General features: G+C 42.9%; 1 long non-coding RNA gene across 1 annotated transcript; it reads left to right on the forward strand.

The window, feature by feature from the left end:
- Positions 1–269: 269 nt before the first annotated feature.
- On the forward strand, positions 270–1,523 carry LOC115585418 (uncharacterized). Its single transcript, XR_003984703.1, has 2 exons — positions 270–357; positions 1,307–1,523. It is a non-coding gene; the product is annotated as an uncharacterized LOC115585418 (long non-coding RNA).
- The last annotated feature ends 15,453 nt before the right edge of the window (positions 1,524–16,976 follow it).

Genomic DNA, 16,976 nt, shown 5'->3' on the forward strand with positions numbered 1-16,976 from the left:
TATATTGCTAGCTAGAAAGAGAGCTATTTTGTGAAATATTGCAGCCCATACACTTATACAATAGCCAACTATATTAGGGCTGTCAGTTTTTATTTGATATTCGAATAAAGGTGCAGTGATGCCACTTCACAACTTTATCTTGCATGATGCAGGCCAGGAGTGCTGAGAAGACAATAGGGAGACTAAAAACATAATGAATGTGATGTTTTTCAAGCAGTCATACTAAACAAATGTCCCTAACAGGTGATATCATCTTGCGTATATTTGCTACAGTAGGAGCACTTTGTTGTGGAGCATAAGTGATGCTGCAGGCCAGGAGTACTGAGTGGACAACAGTGAGACTGGAAACATAGTAAGGTGGGTCAGGCATAATAAATCCTGCTAAATGGGTATTACCTTGCAATATAATTAAAGGAATAATACTACACATAACCATTGCTATTAGTCATATTATTTAATACACCTGTGTAACATCATACAGTGCAGTACAAAGGCTGTGCCATAAATTCAACTTTTTTAAATCTTATACATGTTTAGTTTTTTTGACATTATCAGAAAGCTGTTCATTCTACTTTGTTATTTGTTGAGGTCATAGTGGGTGGTGGTGCTGTGCTGGACTGCATTATCTCAACAATTGTTGCTTATATTTTGCCTTCAAGTATTGTAATGAAGAGGGCAAAATATCAGGAACACTGATGAATATAATGCAGCGCAGCACAGCAGCATCCACTATGGCTCCTGCAATAAAAAGCAACCAGAATGATCACCTTTTTGACAATGTCAGCTAAAAATAGAAATGTACAAGTTTTATAAATGTAACAATGTATGGCAGAGCAGTTAAACTGGATTATCTTAGATTGCACAAGTGCGCCTAATGACATAGGTGATGAGTCTATGTATATTAGTAACTGTAATGAATATATGGTTATTTAATAATTTAAGTTATCATACAGCATTGATGCTGCATGCTGCACATCAGGAGACATGAAGAGTAAGGACCAAAGATCTTATAGCTCAGGAGTGATGATGACGAGATGTTACATGTCTCTTGTTAATGGTTGTAGTCTTCTGGTAGTTGGTGGAGGGGCAGTGATGCTGACTTTATCCTGGCACACTTTCAGCTGTTCTGGGATTGCTTGATGTTGAACCTAGGCCACTGTTCTTTTTCACCTTCTTGGATTGACTCATGCTTCCAAGATGGCCATCTTTTTAAGTTTTGTTTTTTTCCTCATTTTGTATTTTTCTTGCTTCAATCTGCAACCTCAGCCTAATAAATCTCCTGATGATCTTTTCTTTTACTCCACAGCATGATGGAAACCTGCTGGAGAGTGCCAGAGCTTCACCCTCTGTGTTTGGAAGCTCCATGAGGGAGGAACCAGTCTTTGTCCGAAACAGTTCCTCGATGTGGTGAATGATATCAGAGGCTTCTTGGGAGGGGTGGCAAATTGCAACTTCCCTTGCTTTTTGCATTGTTTTTCCTGTTCTGTGTTCTATTTTTAATTAAAGAAATCTTAAAGTTCCAATTGGTGTGGTATTTAAGTGTGCAAAATTACAAATGCATTGTTTGAATATTACCTCCAATATTTTTTTAATAAAATCTTTGTAGGTGGGTAAATTGCTCCTTCTGACTTCAGCCAGCCATGCTTTTCTCCTGTCTCTGTCTTGTCTACATGTGCATGCCTTTCTCTGAGCGATCAGAGCATCCCCATGCAGCACAGCACACCTGGTGAAGACTGTATTCAAGGACAGCATACCAGAAAGAACACAAACAGCTTGACCTGCTGATCTGTTTGACTTCTTTAGATACTGTGTTTAAGGAATTAATTGTGGTATTAAATGCATTGGGAAAAACAAGACAGTGTGTGATTTATTATGCATCAATGAGTAAGTTTAGGATAAGTAAGAATAGTTAACAAATAGTGATAGTATTCCATTTACTTGCAATGAATTCAAATCCAAATTAAATTTTTCTTGGCATGGATTTCCTATTAGAACACAGTTATCAACATCTGATATCATTATCATCATCATAATGCTGTTGTGAGTCAAGACTTATTGTGCAGTCAACTGGCAAATCATTGTCAGTCACCTGTTAGTCTGCCTCCCTCAAGTCTGAAAGTTAAAAAAGAATGACTGTACAGGTTTAGTAAAGTTCAGAGTTCAAAGCAATTAACACAAGTGCATATATATTGATAAGAATAGTTAACAAATGGTGATAGAATTCCATTTATTTGCAATGAATTCAAATCAAAATTTAATTTATTTGCCATGGCTTTCTAATTAGAACACAGTTGTCATTATAATGCTGCTGGGAGTCCAGATTTGTCAGTCACCTGTTAATCTGCCACTGAGCTTCCTGTCTGTGACGGAAGCTGTCATTAGCAGGAAACTGAAAAGGCACCCACGTGGGGGGGCTGGATAATGACCAATCATAAGAGGGCCGGTACGGGGTCAGTCTTGGTCGCCGCCCCCAAAATGTCAAAAGTCTTTGCTTCAAGCGAGCAGAACTCCCCCGCGAGCGAGCACAGAGGAGAGAGAGAGCGCGCACAAAGCAGCTGCACAGCCTTGTTGTGCATGTGGTTGTTGCTTTTTACTCGCGCGCACCTGCCTCTGCTTCACTCTGTTACTGAATATGTACGTGAAGATCAAACTAGTGCGCGTGGCAGTTGAAATCTGCGTGCGTGACACGGAATAGTTTACGCGCGAGAGAGATCTGCGCGCCTGCAGATGTGTTTTCGCTCGCGCGAAACGCCATAAGAAACAAACAATGTCTTCAAATACTCCCTCAGGTTGCTTGGTGGCTCAGTATCAACACAGTTTTCCTTCAGAACTGCCAAGAGACCACGAACGTTATGTCCACAGACCAACTCATTTAGGCTAAAGCATGCACTTTCTTGTACCGCCTCCCAACATCAGCCATGGAAGTCCCTCTTCCCAGTCTGTATCTAATTCGGTACAGTACACATGCAAGAGAGACTTAAGAGTCTGATGGAGGCACTCAAAAGCACCCTGGCTTTGCACATGATAAGCTGATGATCAGTTCTGTTTAATGCACAACAGCTTCAACACTTGGCCAAACATGTGAGATGAAAAATTCGATCCTTGGTCAATCTGAACTACTTTAGGAATCCCAAATATAGAAATGAACTGTGATAACGCCTTCACCACACTTTGTTGTAATCGACCTAAAAGGGTATGCAGCCGGATAGCTGGTGCCCTGACACATCACTGTAAGCAGATACTTGCAATCCGACTTGGAACCCAGCAACGGACCCACACAGTCCACAATGAGATGTGTAAATGGTTCACTCACAACTGGGATAGGCTGCAGTGGCGCCGGCTTGACATCCTGATTTGGCTTTCCTGTTAGCTGACACACATGACAGGTTTTAATATATGCGGACACATCCTTTTTTAGACGTGGCCAAAAGAAATGTTTAAGGATGTTAAAGACTGTGTAAAGCAGAAATAAATTTGTGTTATGAGTTTGTCACACCACAGAAACATGCGTCACTGACCACTGAGCCAAATTTGAAAGATTAAAAAAACTGCCAAGTATATAAAATTAGGTCTCAAAATCATGGAAAAACAAGCACTTCTCTCTGCTGTGAAACGCTGGGGGCGTGTCAGTTAGAGGCACTGGAACCACGCCCACGTGCGGGAGGGGAGCCTCCTCCGTGTACTGTACAAGGACGTTACCTACAGTAACAATGGAAGCTAGCAGCATCATCGGACGGACCCAGCCCGACCTGTTTGAGCCATCAGAGCCAGAAACTGACTCTGAGTCAGACACTGATAGTGCTCAGCCTCGTTCCTCACGGTCCATGTTTTACATTACACACAAACGTAAAACCCCAGTCTACATATAATTCCTTGTCATAGCTATATTGGTGCACATAAAATATTACCTGTAGATTATCATTATGCTGTCAGATGGACTCCGCTCAGGGAGTGAGGCCAAATCATGTTATGATAAATGCAATAACATTTGCTAACATTACATGGGCATGACAGGATGCATGATGTAAAATCACTTTCAGGATTTGCACCTTCAGCAAAATGCATTTATTTGCCCAAATGTACAATACTTAATACATACATAAGCACACACTTACACTTTGAGCTTAGATCTGGCCCAAAAAAAATCAAGCCCGACCCGAGCCGAGCCCGTGCAGTGATGCCGGTAACGCGTTACTCTAATCTGACCACTTCTTTCAGTGAGGAGTAATCTAACGCGGTAATATTTCCAAACCACTAATCAGATTAAAGTTACTTATTCAAATCACTGTGCGTTACTATTATTTTTGTCATTTTCCTTAGTAAAAATATATATTTTTGCTTTCTTCTTGCGTCTCGGGGAGTGACGTCACGTGCGCGAGAAGTCACGTTTTCAGCACGAGGACACTCACTCACATGTAAAACCACGCAGCAGCACAAACAACATGGAGGGAGGAGAGAGATGCGCCTTTTGTAGCTGGAAATACAGTCATTATTTTGAGTTATTAAAAAAAACAACAACAACACACACACACAAATGCTTGATCAAGGGCCGGCATGACCCAGCCCGAGGATATTGACGGGAAATATCGGCCCGACACGGCCCGCGGTCCCAGTCGGGTCAGGGTCGGGTTTGGGCAGAGAATCTAAACTCTACTTACACTCTCTGGCGGGCACGTAATGCCAGATGAGAGACCTGTTGTCGGTGGGACGGTCGCAGGCGGGGACGGAGAGGGTCAGTTCGGCCCCACTGACCAGCATCAACGGACTCTGCAGATATTCAGACTTTACCTGGTGACAGTTACTGTAACTATCGGGGGTAAAGTGGACACTGCAGAGACAGGTGATGGTGGTGATTTTTAACTCTCCACAGTAGCACAGTAGTCCTCTTGACAAAATCGATCCACCGTTTCCTTACGTTGTCATCCTTAGGAAACTTAAACAAGCTAACAGCTGTTACTCTGCACACTGTGGCATCCAGGAAAGATGCACGAGCGATGTAGAGGAGACATGACTGTTTAGCTGACTGGTTGACTGGTTAGCTAGCTGCAAACAAGACTCGAGAGCAAGCGGAAAAACCGCCGAAGCTAATGCACTGAATGTATTTATATACCACTTCTGCAACATGGCCGGGTTTATGCAAATCATGGCCGCGTTACGTAACGCGGCCATGATTTCTGACCCGCCCATTAAATCCTGAACACAGAAATTTTTAAACACAGTTTGTGAGCCTAGCTCCAAAATTTTATTCTAAATGGTTGAATGGCTTCTTACATGTTTTAAGGAAATACATTCATGACCTTTGTAATATGTTCAGAGGAAAATGGCTGAATTTGCTTTACACAGACTTTAAGGTACGTTTTCTGAACACCAAAGTTTCCACCCTCGTCATGTACCACTTTTTCAAGACAAGGGGGCGAAACTAAATTGGCACCACCATCTGGAAAACATCACTCTTGACACAATCTTCACCAACAGGAAACCACTTTCTGAACAACAAGTCATTATGCAAAAAGTAGCCGTTTGCAGCATTACTTATCTCAGCAAAACACGCTTAAATGTTTCTTTCAAATAAGAATCGCTATGTTGCTCCTGCACTACCTCACTACGTGACAATGACAAAGGTAGCTTAGACAGAGAGGGGACCTCCCAAACCTCATCAACATTGTCAGGTGACACATCAGGATCTGACTTACTCATAGAGCATGTAACCACACCCAATGAAGAAACCTCTGGCAAAGCAACAGAGCTCTCACAGGACACAAAATCAGATAGACAAAATGTGTCCACAGGTGAGGGAGGAGTGTCGGCCCACACCCTGCTACCTGCCAGACCGTTGCCCAAAACAAAGTATACGCCTTCAATAGGCAATGCCGGCCGCACACCAACAGCTACCTTGCAGTTAACCAGTTCACAGTTAAGAATCATCTAATTTAAAGGAACAGGGAGAAATTTCAACCCCATCCCACAACTGAGAACACAGTCACCAGTATCCGTCTCTCCAGACAAATGTAGTAGCTGAGGACTGTGGCTTACTACTATAAACCCCCCTGTTAGCCCCGTAGCAATGAGGACGACTGTTGGAGAGTAAATATTTTCCATTTTTAATTTATAATAGAGGTAGTATTAGGAGACGACAGAACATGGATCAAATAGACTTAGCTAGACATAATGACAATAAAAACACTGGATGCAAGGTGACATATACAAAAGTAACACAAAACACACTCCATGCAATTAAAACACTTTGTCAATATTAAAATAAAGCCATGCAAATAAAAGTCTATATCACAATGCCCAGCCTCTGTCTCACCGTAATCAAACCACTGTTACAAGATGAAAAGTGCTTCGGTTCAGGTTTACAAACAACTAAAAAATAAAATTCATAAAACCAAAATAAAACAATACTAAAACAATGGCTGACTCAAATGCACCATGCACTGGGCTCTGAAATGACAGATAAAAGTTACTCTCCAGCAATATACCTCAACAATGCTAAAAACAAAAGCACATTACCCCAATCGTTTGTGGCCAACCTCTAGCTGGTTACACCCCGCCTTTCCGAACCCCCGCTGTTCCGAACATAGACTTCAATTCATCGTAATGGCGGGGTTTCCCTTTTTTCAAAGACCCCACTATTCCGAAAAGTCTATTGGGGAAACCCCTCCATTCCGAAACCCCCCCACTCCGAACGGACTCAATCAGAAAGGAAACGGAGGCTGCGCATTTATCCTTTTTTTCTTTGTGGGTTCAAACGGATCATGTGGCGGATTAACCGCAAAACAAGCCTACTTCATATTAATGACATAACTCATTATGTTTCAGCTGGACAAATGGCTATGTTGAATTGAAATTACTTTATCATGCTAAATATCCGAAATTGTATGAAAATTGCTCCAATGCGATATACCGATCTTTGTGCATATTCAGACACAGCCTGATATGGGTTCTGAGCAAAGGAATGTCTGTTTTCTCCCCCGGTCTGTTGTCAGCAGGAGCGGGGGCTGCAGGCCCGCGCCTGGGTGAAGGGGGCTCAGGCCAGAGTTCAGCCGGGCTCGAGCCGAGCGGGGAGAGAAAAAATGTGTATTACTTTTGCTCTGTGGGAGATCTCCCACAACAGAGTGGATGAGAAAGCAAGGGGGACAGATCTGCCCAGCAAACATCAGAACGCAGAGTGCAGCTTTGTCTGTCACCTGGTTCAGCACCCTGGACAGCTGCCTGCGTAACTGGATGTGGGAATTTGATGCATTTGAAGCCGCGACATTTGGTCAGAAACGTCATATATAATAACATTGTTTCGAGTCGTAAACAGTTCTGTAAGTGGAAGAAATAACAATCAATTAGGCTATTAGTGTTAGTCCTTCTTCATATAAAGTTGTGTTACAGTCGCACAGCTGGAGACCGCTAACAAAGTTAGACACAAGAGAGACAATGTATGAAATCCCGCGAAATGATGTGCGGTCAATATGACCGCTTATGGCTGAAATAGGTAAAACAAATCACATTCTCTTTTCCTTTTGTGTAATTTATATAAAAACTATTCTCAATTAAAATACAGACACTTTTGGAAAAATGGTTAGAAGTCTGTAATGTTTGCATTTTGTTTACATCGCAGATTGATAACCTAATTGTGATAATGTTCAAAGTTATCATTGTTATTATTATTACTATTATTACTATTATTATTATTATTATTTACTGTGCTAGGTATTCTTTTCGTGGTTCTTGGAGCAATATTGTTGTTGTGGCATTCATGCCAATAAAGCGAATTTGAAATGAATTGCATTAATAAACCTTTAGATTCTTGCCTATAGACTGACAAGTGTTGTGTTTACAAATGAGCAATACATCCAGATTTCTTGAGATTTGTACTTTAAATGGGAATTTAAATTTAAATGTCAGGCGATGTTTTCTTCATGGAAATTATTTTCGGGCAAGAGAGAGGGAGCGCGGACGGGGGATCCGTTGTGTGACAGCGGAGCGGAGGGTCAGCAGTTGAATTTTGCACGCACGGTCAGTATTATTAGTAGGTGTTTGAGGTTTATTACGTTTGCGGACATTATTACATTCAATTTAATTATGTAACAGCCTTTGCGTGCGCACAGTTTGCGTGTGTAGGCCCGTGGTCATGATAGTCTATGGCTATAAGAGATGGATACACAATCAATTTCATGTAATGTTTATTGAATGCTTTTTTGAATTGCTTTTTTTTTTTCAAAGACAAACTGAGCAGCAGTGCTAAATCCACTCATACATTGTTAACCTTCCACAAAGGCAAGTTATGTTAAAACGGACGAGCAGAGGGGTCATTCCCCGGCACATCGCACCCATGGGCCACAGTTTATTTCAGAGTTGTGAGGGTGCAGCTGGAAGTGGGGATTCCAGCACCACGGATAGTGCGTGTAAAAAGATTAGACAAACGTTTAAATGTGTTTGCTGCAAGCGAAAATATACTATATAATAAATGAAGATAGTGACATAGGCCTATTAGCAATAAAAAGCACTGCGTTGTGTGAATGCGGCCGGTGAGCGGACGGCAGTGTTTGATGTAGGAAGTAATGTAAACTTGAAAATCAATTTCGGAACAGCGGTGTTTAATTTCGGAACGGCGGTGTTTAATTTCGGAATGGCGGTGTTTTGAGGGGAGGGTCGGAACAGTGGTGTTTCGGAGTGGGGGTGTTTCGGAAGGGTGGTGTTTCGCAATGGAGGGTTGTCGGAATGTCACGCCGCCCCCCCTCTTTTTCTTTTGAGCTGTAGCATCTGCCTGACGGTGCGATATGCTTTCGTCGCTGCAGCTATTTCTGGTTAGGTCCCAGGGTAATAAGTTACTTTAAAGAAACAATTTAAGAATCCTGTTGTACATACCCGGGCTCGTAGCCTTTCTGTCGGCCAGACACAAAGGACACCAACACAGCTCCTGTCTATGCAGCACCTGCATCTAGATAGTGTGTGAGCTGGGAATTAAACACAGCTGGCCCTGATTACCCAGTACCCCGGTCACACAAAGGCAAAACAGAGTCAACAATATAGGAATCATAAGCCCCTGCATAGGCGTCGATTTATGTTTTTGCCCGTGGGTGCTCAAATTAAATGAATACCACCAAGGTAATGATTGTCACAAACTGACTTTTATTTAGAGCTGTCCCAAACGATTATTTTTGAAACGATTAATCTAGCGATTATTTTTTCGATCAGTCGACTAATCTAACGATTAATTTAACGTTACATGACCAAACAAAAGTAATGTAGTAACTGTAACTGTCGTTGGTAACCTATATGAGGAAAAAAATACCGCAGTTGTAGGTGGAGCAGCGTCTGTCCTCCCGCCTGTCCTACCAACTTTTCGTCACATTTCTGCCCAAAAAACAGCGTCTGTCACCGGCAAAAACCTTTAACTCACTCAAGTGGTTGTGTTGATAGAAATCACCAAACGATGGTCAGCCCTCCCGACCGAGACTTCAGTGAACTTTCCCCCAGAAAACAGCCTCCGTCCCCGCAAGTGACAGAGTTACGCAGCGACCTGTTTACTGATGGCGATTATGTAATAATGTCATTTAGCGGGTTCTCAATCACTACACATTATAAACGGTCCACGGGTTTAGATTGACAGGGACACCTGGGAAACACCCCGTCGTCATCATCATGACGTGTACCGTCACGTCTCTTTAGGAGCAGCAGCGCAGCTTTCTGTGTGAATTACATGGCGGTTCGTCTTTATTCCAGCGGTGCATCGCTCTGTGTGAATGACCAATGGCGGAGAATTGACGAACCGCCGCTGCGGCGCTAATGCAGTTTCGCTGTGTGAGAGGGGCTATTCTCAGCCTCCGCAGGTACTTTTTTTTGATCGGCCATCCCGATTGGCCGGTGGGTGCTAAACGTTGTCAGTGGGTGCTCGAGCACCGGAGCACCCACGGGATCGGCGCCTATGAGCCCCTGTATCCCTCAGGATTTTTACCGGGACTTTTTACACTTCCTACAAGTGACACAAAGCCATCGTGAATAAAAGGGGCATAAGCTGCCAAAACATCCAGATCACAGGAGTTAGAAGTAGGTATGTTTGAAACACAGCCGTACTTAACGCAGCAGGCTTCACATTAGATCTCACCCCCTTGTTTTTAGCTCTTAAGGACAGGACAGTCTACCTTCCAATGTCCTTTTTCATGACAGTAGTCACATATGTTACCAGTGTCAAAGTTGCCACCTGCTTTAAAGTCAGCTTTCAAACCAACTTTCTTTGAACACTGCATTTCAAATGAAACATCAGAACCATTTCCTCGCCAACCAAAATCACGAGCCACAGGGTGCTCTCTGGAATTGCTCTTATGGAGCAGCACATACTCATCAGCTGTCACTGCAGCATCAGCAGCAGTGGTAACTCCCCGTTCTGTGATGTATGTTGCAATGCATTCAGGTAGACAATTTTTAAACTGCTCCACAATCACCAAGTCACACAGACCATTAAAAGTAGTGACATCAAGCGCCATTAACCACCATGTATGTTTGGCTATTTTTCCTCCCCCATGACCGAAACGCTGACTATATGCCTCCGGCACAAGCTCGTATGCAGATTTTATTTTATCGTAGCTAGAGCTATCCTCAACACTCTATCCTCAATACCCAAATACATTGTCCTTTCCCTCAAACCACAAGCAGAAAACAACTTACCGCCAACAAAGGAACAAAGTGATAAAGACTCCGAAATAACCCGGCTCCTAGGCCATGACAAATACGGGAATAGAAGCAGTGGATGGTAATGAATGTAAAGTATTTATTATAATAAATTATTACACGGCTCTTCTTAATGCTGTAGAATGCTCCATTCACTTGAATGGGCCTTCCCAACATTTGGCGTTCAATTATTTTCGTATAATTGACCGCTGCTAAGCAAAAAGTGGCCTTTTTGCCTCTGATTCACGTATTTCGTATCGCTCTGCACTCTAAAATCTTTGCTCCGCAAGTAGTCCGGTCACTTTTCACCCCAGCGTCTTTGGTCGCTAAGCGACATCAGCTGATCTGTTGTTTCACATTAACTTTAATATTTTTGGAAAATACAGTGATTTCAACTCTTTGCAAAAGGCTGAGTTGTCGTCACCGGTCAAGAAAAGAAAAAGAGAGGAAAGCAGCGAACAGGGAGAAGCGAAACGGCGTTGGTTTGGAAAACTATATTTCTCTGCTGAAATGTACTATGAACAGTAACAAATAAATTGTAAAAAGACACACTGTGTCAAGTTTTCTTTCATGTTGGCAAGTAACCGTGTAATAAGCGGGATAATGTATAGAACGGCGGTCACTATCGAATCGCGTCGGGGTCAAGTTCGTCCTGTCGGGACTTATTTTCCCGATAGTGATCGCCGTTCTATACATTATCCCTTACGTAAACAACTGATGAAATAACTGCAAATGTGAGGTGTGTGAGTCAGTAACGTCAGCGGTGTAACTGTGGATGTGTGAACAATGGTGTAAGGTGTTGATGATGCAAAACAAAACAGAAATCAAACAAAAGACAAAAGCCTGCAGGAGCTGGCTAAAATGAGTCCAGGCGAGAGAGAGCGCACAGCGCTGGTAGTTGGCTTTTTATCCTACTAAGTGCATTGCCTGTAGGAAGTATGTATTCCAATAGAAAAGTGGGACGTTAAGTAGCTTTTACATGGATGGCCAAATGAGGCTGTGTTTGAAGGTGAGACTTCGGGGATATTTAGGTTTGTTGTGAAATTCGATGTTCCAATGTATAATTGGCCGTTTTTTACTTTTTTTGATTTTGCCATTATATTTCACCTTAAAAACTATTTACCTTGCCTTGCTTGGTGTCATTACTTTCAGTGCAACCTCACATGTGTGACTATACAGTTATTTTTTTCATTTTGACATACTGTATTAACACAATGGACTTAAAATCCCCAAAATAACATAAAATCAGAGTAGGAAAAAGTTGGAGTTTTTACTGTGAAAACCACAAATATGTTTAATGTACCATTTTTATTACTTATAATGCAAATAGAAATTATTGTTTGCCAAATTTGTGCATAAGAGTTTGAAATTTACAAAGTTATATGTAACTATTTACATTTAAATGCAGGCAATGCCTCAGGCTCAGGGCTTCTTGAACTCCCTCCAGCTCAATGAAGAGCTGCACTGCCTGCTCCACATTCAGCAGTCTGTTCATTGTTTTGACTCAATAAACATAAAAACAACTCCACTACACACTAAACACACTACACAAAACGCTGCATAACACACCAACTATACACGCGCTAAATGTCACAAAACTCTCAACTCTCAAAATTTGCTATCTCTATTGCGGTCTGTATTACCGCCATTCCTGCTGTCACTCTTCCGCCGGCGTCCCTCCCACGACTTCCCCCTGTTCCTCAGCAACCAAATCTCGTGGTTTGCCATATAATTATGTGATTGGTTGGTGTTCTTGCCTTTTTCCACCAATAGGAATGTGTTTTTTTGCTTGCAAACGCTTCCTGCTTGCGGACACTTTTGTGACAAAAGCTCGTTTTTACCGTTTCTTCCTGCACCAGACACAAAGCAAATGTGACGGCAATGTTTGTGAAAAAACATGGCGGACATTATTTACCGTAAATCCGGTTTTGGACGCGCTGGAGCATCCGTTGACTCAGCAGGTGGGGCGTGGGGGTGGGCTAGCAGCTAGCTACACACGAAATTCAAACAGATTCCGATTCCTGTTTGTTGTCCTCGCATATCCGGATCTCCTCAGACCGGAACATACTTGGTTCGGACTCGTTTAGTCTCATTAATTCACAACAGTCAGTGAGATGCACAGAACGGGACCGAACCGCAGGCAAAATCCCGGTCCAGCTCACGCGCTGCAGGTATAAATCCACTTGTTTGAGGCTCTGCAGTGATTGGCTCTGGTGTGCACGTGGCTATGGTGGCTATGGTTGACAATGCTAGTGGAATTCGTAAAGCATTTCTGAAATAATTTATTAACGGTATCATTGTAGTCCCAACAAATGCGACGTCACACACTCTTAAACCACGCAGCAGCCATGTTGAAAGTCTCAGGTCAGTCTGATCCTGATCTGCAGAGATATTTGAGGCACACACACACAGACAGACACACACACACACAGACAGAGATTCCATGCTTTTATAGAGAGATGGGAGCGTTAGGCCCAGGTGCTGTGAATCTGGCTGGCTGCTGCAATCACACTCCTCTGGTTCCCTTGTGGACAAATGGGAAAACACAGTAGTCCATAACCACACCCACTGTTGGGGAGACGTAAACTACATGTAGTTGAACTACATAGCTTAACTACAATTTGCTGTAACTTGCTGGTAGTTAAACTACATTCATATTTTGTGCTGCGTCAAGTAATTCAACTACTTTTTGGGTCATTTTTTGTAGTTTAACTACTCAATTTACAAACTACAATTTTGACCAATAACATGAAATATTTTTTATTTAAAAAAACTTATATAATATAAATTTTATTTAATTTTTCTTTGAAAATTGGCATGAAACTTGTTGTGACATGCCAAGCCAACACTGCCTCTGAATGGCTTGCCCTGGCAGCACTCAAATGCTTCACACAGAGTGGGTTGGTCTTCGTGCCAAAGAGGCAGTGTTCATATGGCACAAGCACGTCATGGACAACCCTCCCGCTATCACCAATGCGCCCCCGAATGCGCCAGCCCAACCATGGCCACATTTGAGCATGTACATGTTGAGTATAGATGCATCTACAGACACAACCTACGTGTTCACATGTGAGCCCTGCAAGCCAAAAACTACAATAATTTTGACTTTTTTCGACTTTTTCCTCTCGAGTTTAGAGGCATTGATGTGTCCTGTTAAGGACAGAGGAAGAGAGGAACAGCATGTGAAATCTGAATAATCATGACCCAGCGCTAGTGTAAAGTTCTTATTGAAAAAGTGAGCATATATCCATGAGACAGCGGGTTTCAAGATAAAAAGTACATCGGCATGAAGAGAAATCTTCTGTTTGGGACCTCCCCAGTTAACACCAGAGATCATGTTGTCGGACTCACAAGACATCAAACACGGTACACTCGTTCACATCGATGCCATGCTGCCTCAAATATTCCGTCAGTTATGACCTGCCGACTTGCAACTAATGAAGGTCCCATATGCATTGTGCTTTGCCATTTTTGACTGTTTTCCATAGTCCATCTTCCACACTGCGACTGTTGCCATGAAATGCTAGTCATGCACAATAGCTCTGTAGTCCGCTGTCACGTTGATACGTGACGTAGCAGGTCCTAACTCCTCGTAGATAAAAGAAAATGTCCTGGAAGGCAGCCAGACCAGCCACGACCTTGCAGATATATGTAGCCTTCGTTTGCTGTATTATTTTTTTTTGTCCTGTTTAGAAACCGAAAAAGCAGAACCAAATAATTTAGTTTTTTTCACAGGTACCCAGTAATTGGCATTAAGTACTCTGTTCTATTTTCAGTTCTCAACCCTAGTGCAGAGAGGCTAATGTGGGAGTAATATGTTGTCTATTATGAGTTTTTATCAGTAGGCCTACACATGCAGCAGCAAGGACGAAATTTTGATTTCAGAGGTGGATTTCAGATACACAAGTATTTTTAATGAAACTCCAACTCTTTCAGTTCACTGTGTTTTCTAGTAGTAACTTCTAGTTTACTGTTCCCTTTTTTGGTTTGACTGGTTGTGAAGCATGTAGCAAAACATTATCATCCAATTCTGTGTTTCACCTTGTTAGTCAACTTCACTCCAACTCAGTACCACCAATTTTACACTTATTTTTGGAATATATGGTAAACAGACCTCATTTTATAGAGGAAAAAGCTTAGTTTCACAATTCTCATGAGTTTGGATGTATAAAATCACATTTGTAATCCAAAGTTTTATTGTATTTTTCCCTAAATCTTTCATTGTTGGTGTTTTTTTAAAACAGTTGTTGCCTTTCAACATAAAAATAATACATGAAAATAAGTGTATCTCTTCGGCATTAAATATAAGCTTTTTTTAAATCGTTGCATTGTTGAGGCTCTACAGTTATAATAATAATAATATAATAATAATAATAATAATAATACATTTTATTTATCAGCACTTTCAATAAAACTCAAAGACACTACAAAATTATTGAGAGCTTTGTAATTGATGAGGAGGATCTTGAAATGGATATGCTGCTTTATTGGGAGCCAGTGAAGGTGTTGCAGGATGGCTGTAACGCATTTCTGTCATGGCCAAGAAAGCTGGCCGTGCTTAGGTGGCTTGTGTATTGTTTTATGGTTTCCTGCCTTATTTTGAAACTTCTTCTCTCCTCTCTTTTCAGGTAACTTGCCACTTCCCCTTGTGTCTTTCCCACCAGCCTGATTGCCTTCCCCACCCTGATTGTCTCCACCTGTTCCCTGTTACCGTGTCTATATCTGGTCTTCGTCTCCCTTTGTCTGTGCCAGTTCGTCTTGTCTTGCGTGTCAGAGAACCAGCTCCAAGCCCTCATCTTGCCAAGGATTGCCAAGCCTTTTGTTTCATGCCCCTGTCTTGCCAGGTTTTGTATTTTCTTTGTTACTTTGTCTAGCCCTTGCATTTGTTTGTAGGTTTTCTCCCTCTTTAGAGTGGTTTTTGGTTATTAGCTGTCGTAGTGTTTTTTCCCTCCGAGTGAGTGATTTTCTGTTGTACTTTTCTAATAAAGATTTGTTTATTTGTTCACTTTGTCTCCTGAGTTGTACGTTTGGGTTCAAGTTTTAGTTCAGTCGTAACAGTACGAACTGGCCAGTATGAACCCAGCTGACTTCAGCCATTTGATCCCAAGGCGCCCGCCTGAACCAGCAGGGGGAGCAGATGTCTTCCCTGCATCGTGGCGTGAAGGAGCTTGCAAACCGTCAGGAGGAATTCAAGGCGGCCATGACCACCCATGTGAACCTCCTATCAGCCCAGGTCCAGGAAATCCATTCCCTCCTCACAAAGGATTCCTCCCCCCCTGCCACAGAAGCCACACCGTCCCCAGTGGTTGCTGGAGCATTGGCAGTCCCGGTTTCTCCTGCCACAGCCCTCCCCCTGTCTGCACCAGAGAAGTTTTCTGGTGAGTCAGGAAAATGCCGTGCTTTCATTGTTGACTGTGAAATGTATTATGAGCTCCGGCCAACGATCCAAGGTGGCATTCATGGTTTCCCATCTCACTGGGAGAGCGAAGGCATGGGCTACGGCAGAGTGGTCTTGTGAGTCATCAATCTGTAACTCTCTCGATGAATTCATAGAGGCCCTGAGGGGGGCGTTTGATCCGACCACGTCCGACCGAGAGAAAGCTCGCGCACTGAGTAACATCAGACAAGGTACGGATCCAGTGTGTGATTATGCCATCCGCTTTGGGACCCTAGCCACCGACAGTGGATGGAATTCTACGGCCCTCTATGATGTATTTCTTAAAGGACCCTCTGACCAGATTCAGGATCTGTTGGTGCCTCTTGATCTTCCATCCTCCCTTGACTCTATAATAACTCTAGCTATAAGAACTGACAACCGTTTACAGGAGCATAGACGGGACTGCAACCAAGCATCATCTTCAGTCGATCGCTGTCGGCCCCATGCTGCATCGTCTCCAGCCACTTGGCAGCGTCCGCCGCACCTTCCCCCACCGGCTCCTGGGCAGAAGACATCCTCTGAGAAGGAGGAACCCATGCAGCTGGGACGAGCCAAACTGTCCACAGAGGAGCGTCGTCGTCGCCTGCAGGAAGGACGGTGCTTCTATTGTGGGCAGCAAGTTCACCTCCTCGCCATGTGCCCAGCAAAAGGGCAGGCTCACCAGTAGACAGGAGGGTACTGGTGAGCCGTTTCTCTTCCCCTGAATTCCCTCCTCGAGCCTCAACGGATATAAAGGTAAAACATCACAACATCACAATTTCTCTTGGGGTACTAATTGACTCAGGGGCTGATGAGAGCCTCATGGACTGGGCTTTTGCCCGAAAACTTTATTTAAATCTTTTTATTGAGTTTTCAAATGCAGACAGTGCAACAT

Source organism: Sparus aurata, chromosome 7 (assembly GCF_900880675.1).
Source record: "Sparus aurata chromosome 7, fSpaAur1.1, whole genome shotgun sequence".
NCBI classification, from domain to species: Eukaryota; Metazoa; Chordata; class Actinopteri; order Spariformes; family Sparidae; genus Sparus; species Sparus aurata.